The following is a 9,867-nucleotide window of genomic DNA, read 5'->3' on the forward strand; positions in this document are numbered from 1 at the left end:
CCTAACCTACTAAACATCATAGCTTAGCCTAACCTACCTTAAATGTGCTCAGGACATTTACATTAGCCTACAGTTGAACAAAATCATCTAACACAAAGCCTATTTTATAATAAAATATTGAATAGCTCCATGCAATTTGGTGAATACTTTACTGAAAGTGGAAAACAGAATGGTTGTATAGGTATCAAAATACCTTATCTTGAAGGTGTGTCACTTTTGCACCATGATAAAGTCTAAAAATTGTTAAGCTGGACCATCCTAAGTCTGGGACTGTCTGTACTGTGAGCTCTCACATAGGCAGACCATGTCTCTTTTATACTTCATTGCACATGCAGCACCAGCACAGTACTTATCATGTAGTATGTGCTCAATAAAGATGTATTAAGCAAATGAACAGAGAAACTAGGTTGGCTTATACACCAAGAAATACATGATGTGCCTTCTGTAATCTATACTGCTTTACAGTTTTACTCATAGATACATTTGCAAAAAAGAAGAGCTTTTGATGAATAATATGGTTGCAATAGTGATTTGCAAAAGTAGAGAAAATAGATCTGCAAAAGCAGATATAAAAAGTAGATTTGCAAAAGTAGAGAAAATAGATTTGTCAATCATGTAAGTCATTAGTTAATCAGTAGTTAATTATATTAGCTAAAATCAGTAGTTAATTATTTTGGAAATTAAAAAATACTCATCACCTTGCAACCAGTCATAATCTCCTTAAAAATAATTTTTACTTATATCAAAAATCTTATTTTTTCCAAGATTCTGTTGAGCCTAGTGAAAGCTTCCTTTAAAAATGACTTTATCAGTTATTAGAATTTTTATGCCCTCTTATATGTTTGATCATAATGACAGTTTACCTCCCAATCAACATGAGAATCCTTAGCATCTCGTAAGTAGTTCTTTAACAATGACCATTGTCTAGGTTTTAATTGAGGACAAAACTACCTTTAAGTATTTGTATCTTTCACACTGCCTCTCAAATTAATCTTTTCTCTTCCCACTATCACCCTCCTAGATCAAGCCCTCTGACCTCACGTGAAACAATTAGTAAAGCCTCTTCTTATCTGTGGTCTTCTGCTCCTTTCCTCTCTGCCCGCTACCTGTAGTCACATCTTTTTAACCACTGCTGTACTTATCTTACCTGTGCTCTATCTAACCTGCAGTAGTTTTCTGAGGGCCTATGGGATGTGGTCTAAATGCTTTGCCTGGGCATCAGAGGTTGCCGCTCCCTGGTTCCAACCTGCTCTTCTAAGTTTATCTTCTACTCCTCCACTCTACACAGCTCTTGCCAAACATGGTTATTCATCTCTCTATACTCCTCTTGTGCCATTTGTTCTTGTGATCTTTTCTAGATCTAATGCCTTCCCTCATTTTTCTGTATGCATTACCTCTTACTACCTGTCCTCTCATACATTCCTTTCTCTAAAACCACCTCAGCTGACAAAAATGGCCCCTCTGAAATCCAAATCTGTAGACCAGGCATTGGTGGTTGCTATGAAGAAGGATAATGTGAAATATGAGAAAACCAACCCTAAAGATTTGGCAAGAACATTTTATTTTATGCAAACTATTTTAGATTAACCTTTAAGTATATCAAGATGAGTGCTAAGAGTTCCAGCTTCTAGTGTCTTGTCAGTGGCCACAAACTGCACAAAAATTTGTGTTGTAGAGTCCTTATCCACAAGACCCAGGAAATGTTTGGTTGTAAGAGTCAAGAAATATGGCAAAAGATAGAGGAAAAAAGTGTTCAAAAATATATGTGTATTTAACTTTACACCCATTTATCAGTTCTTTCTCAATTCCTTTATACTCTTGAATCCAATTCTTACCATTTTCCTTTTCTGTCTCTAGCAGATAATTAATCTCCTCAATGCAGGCCTGTATATAGCACAATTTCTAGTGATCTATGATATTTTATATTTTAGTTCCATGTGTCTTGGTTCTGACCCATGAAATAAGAACAAGATTTTGATACGATGTTGCCATAGATTTCTTTTTATTGATAGAACTCCTTACATTGTTATTAAACTCACCACTGAACCAATCTGTATATAGATTGCTTTTAATAGAATTGACTAATGTCCTTCATTTTATAGTTATTTCACTGTCACACAGATAGCCTATTAGTGTACCATCTTTTTCCTCCCTATCATAGTATGGTATTACAGATCAAATCCTATCACAACAAGCATTACTATTTCTAACACCAAGGCTGGGGCTCACTTAATAGGAGGGATATTTGATATAACCATACTACAACACAACTGTAAAACTTAGGTGATCCTAGGATTTGATCTGTGAACAGATATCCTACTTCTAATAACAATGTTTATTTAAGCTTTAAAATTGCTCATCACAGTGCATGTCAAGGCATTACAGATCAAGTAAGGGAAACTTATTTGTAGCCATTGCACTACTTGGCATTTGAAAATCATCATGAATATTTCCTTTGGAGAGCTTGGCTTTTAATCCCAGATTGGTTAATGGGTTGGTATTTGTGTCTTCTTCTTTGCTTGAGATCTTTGGGAGAATGGGTCTTCATTTTTCAGTACCACATACGAAGAAAAAACAAGGTGTCCTCAGTGAGATGGAAGGGAAGAAGATGATACAGCACTAAGGAAGAATGGGCTGATAGAATATTGGTGGTGTTGAATAGTAGACACCGTTTTGCAGAATTATACTAAGGAATCATTAGCTTGCAGACTGAACATGATAATATGCTGTCCTCCAGAGTGGCTTAAAAACAAAAGCAGCCTTTGCATAATATAAAATGCATTACACTTCATTTTCAGGACTGATTGTGCTCATATAGTTTGTTGTTCTTCATCTTTAGTAATCACACTTCTGTTCTTTCAGCATTTGTCTTGATGATAAGGACCTATTCATGTCAGATGTAAACCCTCTCTTTTGAAGACAAGCCACTCATAAATCTCATACATTTGATTATGGTGATTACTTACCTGCTTTTGTCCAATATTACAGACTACCTATTATATCAACCCTGTAGCTTAATAAAAAAACTTCTGAAAGAAAGTTAACAGATACTTAGGTTGGATTTGCCTTAATTGTTATAGTGAGTGTTACAATAATGATCACTGGAAGGTGTTGGCTCTATGTTTTAAGAAAAGAATTCCTTTGATCTTGGCGTGGCCTAAAGTCACAAGAAAAAAAGGGTACCTTCAGTTTTACTTTAAGATATGTGTGTTTATGTGCTGGGGTGTATAGTAGTCAGATGAGTAATTTTTTCTTACTGGATTCTTTTTTTGAATTTTATATTATGGAAAATTTTAAACACATACAAAAGTAGAGATTATTGTATAAGGTGCTTATTAGCTGATGAAGAATTTGTTTTTTTCCATATCTCATCCAGTTAGTAACTTTTTTGAAGTAATTCCTAGCATCATTTTATTTCATCCCTACATATTTAAGTATTTTTGAAAGATAAGGGTTCTACTTGAATGTTCATATCAGTTTTATTTATAATAGCTCAAAATGGAAAAAAAAAAAACCCAGGTGTCTTCAGTGGGTAGATGGTTAAACAGAGAATAGCATACCATTACCATGGAATACTACTCAGCAATAAAAAGGAACCAATCATTGATAACACTCAGCAACCCAGATGAATCTTCAAATAATTATGCTGAGTGCAAAAAGGCAATCCCAGAAGTTGCAGAGTGTTTGATACCATTTCTGTAATGCTTCTGAAATGACAAAATCATGGACCGAAGAACAGATTTGTGGTTGCCAGGTAATAGGGAGTGTGAATGGGAAGGAAATGGCTGTGGCTATTAAAGAAAACATGAGGGAATCTTCTGGCAGTGAACATGTTCTGGATCTTCACTGAGTCAGTGTCAGTATCTTGTTTGTAATATTGTACTATAGTCTTACAAGATGTTACCATTGGGGGAAACTGGATAAAGGATATGAGATATCCTTTTGTATCATTTAAAAAATTTTTAAAGTGGAGATGGGGATCTCACTGTGTTCCCCAGGCTGGTATCGAGCTCCTGGCCTCAAGTGATCCTCCTGCCTTGGCCTTTCAGAGTGATGGGATTACAGGCATGAATCACTGTACCTCATCTCTTTATATAATTTCTTACAACTAAACATGAATCAACAATTATCTCAAAATAAAATATTTAATTTAAAAAGGTAAGGACTCAAAAAAACATAACCACAACTCGATTATCACAAATAAAATTATTAATAATTTCTTAATATCATTAAATAAGCAATTAATGTTTAAATTTCCCAAGTTCTTTTTTTTATAGTTTGTTTATATCAGGATCCAAAATAAGGTTTACACATTAAAATAGTTAACATATCTTAAGACTTTTGGAATCTTATAGATTCTCATTCCTCCATCTCTTTTTTTTCCTGGTAATTTTTTGTTGAAGAAACAGGTTGTTTGTTCTGTAGTGTTTTGCAGTCTTGATTTTTTTTTTTTTTCTAATTGTATTTCTGTGGTTTTTAGTATGTTCCTCCCTGTATTTTTTTATAAACTGGTAGTTAGATCTTGAGGCTTGATCAAATTCAGGCTCGATTTTTTGGCAAGAATACTTCATGGTTGTTTCTGAGTATGCCATCAGGGAGGACCTTATGTTTGGTTATCACTCTTTTTTGTGCTGTTTTACTGCCGTTGATGATTATTGCTTAGACCCATTAATTCATTAGTGGTTACAAGATGGTGATGTTCCAATTCTGTCATTCATTATTTATTAGTTGGACTACTTCTATAATGACAAAGTTTCTCTCTCCATCTTACTTACCTGAGGTATGCTTTGATTAGGAAGGGCAGGATAAATGCTTGATTCTTTCCCTTTGTGAGGTAGCTTTCAAGATAATGAGTTGGTTCTCTAGTATCCTCCCAAGGTATCCAAGAACTTAAAAAAATATGTCTTTATGGACTCACAGATATAAATGTTTTGTATGTGTCAGTTCATAGTAGTGGTTATCTTTATTGATGTTCAGTTTACCTCATCTTTAGCCAGTGGAAGTCTGGCCAAAGATGTCGGCTCTTGAGTCATTTTGATACAACCCATGTGGCTTTGATGGCTTCCTTGTTTAGTGGTATGACAAGTGGTTGCACATGCATGTTGAGCAATTCCTGCCCAGACTTGTTGGAGTCAGCCAAGGAGAACTGGTTCCTTTGGGAAATGGTAGTGCCTTTATCTGGGTGTTGGAGCCAGAGAGAGTGGATTTGACTCTGTATGCCACCACTTACTAGCTGCGTGATCATGGTTAAATTACAAAGATTCCGTGTCTTAGTTTGGTTTTCCATTAGAGGTAACAGTAGCATCTACACAGAGCATATGGGAAGACTAAATGAATCAATATATGTAAAATATGTTGTACATTGCCTAGCACATAAAGTATAGTAAATATATTATGTATTATTATAATCATAATCATTGTTGATTTTTTCCAGGTAAACATAGTTATTTCAGTGATTTTCTCAGCCATTGAAGATTAAACTATGCCAAATTTAGGATCCCCCCTTTCCACCCTGAAATTGATACTAAACTTCTGGACCCTAACTAATAATATCTACCCCAGGGGCTCTGTTTCAGTTCTGTGCTGCCTCTTTCTCCTTCTCTCTCTCACCCTTGCTGTCTCTCTCATCAAATCTTTGCTTTCTAGGACCACATCCTGACTTTTGTGGGCCTTAGACACAATTACCTTCACGGACTCCTTCCTCCATAAAAAGGTATTAAAATTATATTTTATAGCTGTATTATTAGATGACTGTATTCATACTATATATTAAAATACTTTCTTTGACCTACAAGTTTATTATTTTATTTTTTAAAAAGCAATTAAATTATTTTCATGGATTCCTAAAGGTATTGTAGACCCCAGGCACTGTGCCTACTCTGTCTAATGAATAAGTTGGACCTCACTCTTTTCTGCTACCGCAGCAGGGCTGCAGAAACATCAGGTGGTTGTCTCCAGTCCTTCTATGTTCAGAAAAGTCTGGCTGCCCCTCCTGTTTTACAGCTGCCTAAATATAATGATGATGATGGAAGGGACTTTTCTTCATGAAACCTACCGTGTACTAGAACTATATCCTCTCTATTCTCAAATTTCCAAACCACAAGAGATTCTATTGTGTTGTGTCATTTTGTACGCATATATATGCACACACATGAGCACGTGCACGTACACATGCCCCTCTTGGGAAATGGCCTTTTCAAAATTGCCTCTCTCCAAGCCCCTGCTTTCCTTCCCTGCTCTGAGGGGAGAGACTTGTATATGAAACTCAATCTGTATCTTATCTCCTTTTAAATATATAGTTTTTAACACTTGAACTGTGTGCTTACATTTGGAAACCAAGACTTTGGAGGTTCTTTATTTTCTGATTCCATATGTCTGGGAAAGGAGAGTACAAGTGAATGAATGAGGTTGGATGGATAAAAGTGGGAAGAAACTCGCTGATTATTTTCCTCATTTGATCCTACCATGCAAGTATTTAATACTATGTAAGAGTAAGTTTAAATGTTTGTACAGAGTGGAATAGGAGAAGCCTGTGCAGCACACATTTTGCATGTCCCAAATACCACTGAGTTTCCTTTTGAAGACTTTGGCGTGCCTAAAACATGCAAAAACATGATAATTAATTTTAGTGGGTTTCATTATGTTTCCATGATAAATTTCTCAGGGTTAAAAAAAAAATAAAAACACAACAAAAAATCATAACTCCTTAGGTACCTTTTGGTGAATAGATTGCTTTTGACTCTCAGTGATGCAGGAAGTCACTGGTTAAGGATTCTTAAATAATGAAGCTTGATATGTTGCCTGGTGATTTATAATGATGGCTGATAAACTGATGATTTAATTGTGCTTCCTCTAGTAATAATCTTAAGTGCTCAAGTGAAGTTCCAGTGATTGGCTTTCTTCTGAACTCAGTCTCCCTGGAGTCTTTAGGCATCTCTTTTACACAACATCCGATAACTGACTTTTAACTGTTTCTATGTTAAATAATACAAATCAATTAAAACACACAGCTGTTTAACAAAACTTCTCAGTGTTGGTATAGGTCTCGGTGGGTATTTCCTGATGGCTCATAATGACATCAATTTAGTGCACCTGGTAAGATCTGTGTGAACTGGAAGCAGTTTAATTCTTAAATGACGAGAAAATTAAGAAGCCTTTTGCATTGCTGCTGCTTCTTCAGAATCACTGCCAGCTTCCTTTGCAGGCTTCTTTCATGGTGGAGCTTTATTTAAATTGGACTGCAGTTATCATGTGATTGTTTTCTCTGTAATTTGCTGCTAATTTATTGAATCTGAGTTTCTAGGTATTAGCTGGGGATATTAATAAGCCATTTAGGGGGCAGGTTTATGGCAGCACAATGAATGTATCTACCTTGCAGGTTTTTTGTAGAAACCTTCCTGTGTTTTAGCAGTATTCAGTGATCCTGCCACACTTTATTGTCTTAGGAGTGTGAAATATACTGTCTTTGTTATATCCTTACTTTGGTATCTTAGAGTAGTAATGACAGTTCTGTTTGTCTCTGTCTCTACTAGTAATTTTATTTTTAGATTGTCCGTCTGTACATGCATTGTGACTTTTAGTGTTTATTAAATGTTGATGCTATGGGTACCATACATGTTCAGGGTACTTTCCATATTTGTTTTTTTTTTTTTTTTTTTTTTTTTTCCAGACGGAGTTTCGCTGTGTCATCCAGGCTGGAGTGCAGTGACATGATCTCGGCTCACTGCAACCCTCGCCTCCCGGGTTTAAGTGATTCTTGTGCCTCAACTTCCCAAGTAGCTGCAATTATAGTCATGCGCCACCACGCATGTATTTTTAGTAGAGAAAAGGTTTCTCCCCATTAGCCTGGCTGATGTTGAATTCTTGACCTCAAGTGATCTGCCCACCTTGGCCTCCCAAAGTGCTGGGATTACAGGCATGAGCCACCGTGCTCAGCCGATATTCTTTTTTTTATCCATTCAGAAATGTTTACTGTCATTCATACTCCATTGTGCTTTTCCTGTTTGGGGAAACAAACGCACATTTTAATGAATTTTGTTTGTTTCTTAGACTTTCCCTACATTAAGAAATATATGAAGAATGGCCAGGCATGGTGGCTCATACCTGCAATCACAGCTACTCAGGTGGCTGAGGTGGGAGGATTGCTTGAGCCTAGGAGTTTGAGGCCAGCCTGGGTAACGTAGCAAGACCCCATCTCTTAAAAAAAAAAAAAAAGGTTATTTGGTTGTAACTAATTTTTACCAGAAGTGTCCAGAAATCTCACCTTTAAATAAAAGGCATACAGGCCAGTCACGGTGGCTTACACCTGTAATTTTAATCCCAGCACCTTGGGAGGCCAAGGCGGGTAGATCACTTGAGGTCGGGAGTTTGAGACCAGCCCGGCCAACATGGGGAAACCCCGTCTCTACTAAAAATACAAAAATTAGCCAGGCGTGGTGGTGGGTGCCTGTAATCTCAGGTACTTGGGAGGCTGAGGCAGGAGAATCACTTGAATGCCCCTGGGAAGGAGAGATTGCAGTGAGCAGAGATTGTGCCACTGCACTCCAGCCTGGGTGAAAGAGTGAGATTCTGTCTCAAAAAAAAGAAAAAAGGCATATGAAACTTCTTTCTGTCTTTCACTAAGTAATTTATTTTTCTTTTCTTTTCTTTTTTTTTTCTTTTCTGAGACGGTGTTTCGCTCTTGTTGCCCGGGCTAGAGTGCAGTGGTGCGATCTCGGCTCACTGCAACCTCTGCCTCCCAGTTCAAGCGATTCTCCTGCCTCAGCCTCCCAAGTAGCTGAGATTATAGGTGCCCACCACCACACCAGCTACTTTTTGTATTTTTAATAGAGATAGGGTTTCACCATGTTGGTCAGGCTGGTCTCCAACTCCTGACCTCACATGATCCACCCACCTCAGCCTCCCAAAATGCTGGGATTACAGGTGTGAGCCACCACGCCTGGCCAGTAACTTATTTTGCTTAAAACTTTTTTGGCTTTACACCTTGGAGTGTTTGTGGAAAGTCCTAAACGCATATTGGATGCTGTTTAGGCATTGGTATAACAGTGCTTTCTCATCCAACTTTTACTTTCTAAAAATTTCTGACCACTAACTGCTCATTAAGTGTTTAATCTAAATAAAATGGGAGCTGATTTATTATTGGACTCCTATTGTATTAATTCCTAAGATATTTTATCCCATTTTAATGAGAGTTTAAGATATATAGCTAAACAGGATGTATTTTTTTATAAATAACCTGGATGCTGGTATACTTGGGTTTTATGTCTTTAAGTTGAAGTTTATTTCACTACATAATAAAAACAAGAGGCTGGTTAATGTTCTTTGTTAAGTGTACATCTGGTTGCACAGACTATTGCTTAGCTTTTTACCATCAAAGTTATGCTTTTGACTCAGCACATGCTTTGAAAGGCCTTCTTTTAAAGAATCTCCCAGCATTTCATTGATCCCTGGAATTACTATTTCTTTTTTTTTTTTTTCAAAACATGAACAATTTTTTTATTTTTTGAGAACTACAAATGAGAATTAAGGAATATCACAATTTCAAATCAAAATTATCATTATTATTATTATTATTATTTGAGACAGAATTTCCTTCTTGTTGCCCAGGCTGGAGTGCAATGGCACGATCTCAGCTCACTGCAACCCCTGCCACCTGGGTTCAAGTGATTCTCCTGCCTCAGACTCCTGAGTAGCTGGGATTACAGGAATGAGCCACCACGCCCAGCTAATTTTGTATTTTTTTTGTTTTTTGTTTTTTTGGATTTTATCTTTTTTTTTTTAATTATTATTATACTTTAAGTTCTAGGGTTCATGTGCATAACGTGCAGGTTTGTTACATATGTATACTTGTGCCATGTTGGTGTGCTG

At 36.6% G+C, this 9,867-nt stretch overlaps 1 protein-coding gene across 3 annotated transcripts in view; it reads left to right on the plus strand.

The window, feature by feature from the left end:
- Window positions 1–9,867, plus strand: part of ATG10 (autophagy related 10) — a 292,922-nt gene that overhangs the window by 209,090 nt on the left and 73,965 nt on the right. The gene's annotated exons all lie outside the window — the stretch shown is intronic.

The sequence above is a fragment of the Colobus angolensis genome, unplaced genomic scaffold (assembly GCF_000951035.1).
Source record: "Colobus angolensis palliatus isolate OR3802 unplaced genomic scaffold, Cang.pa_1.0 Scaffold23, whole genome shotgun sequence".
NCBI classification, from domain to species: Eukaryota; Metazoa; Chordata; class Mammalia; order Primates; family Cercopithecidae; genus Colobus; species Colobus angolensis.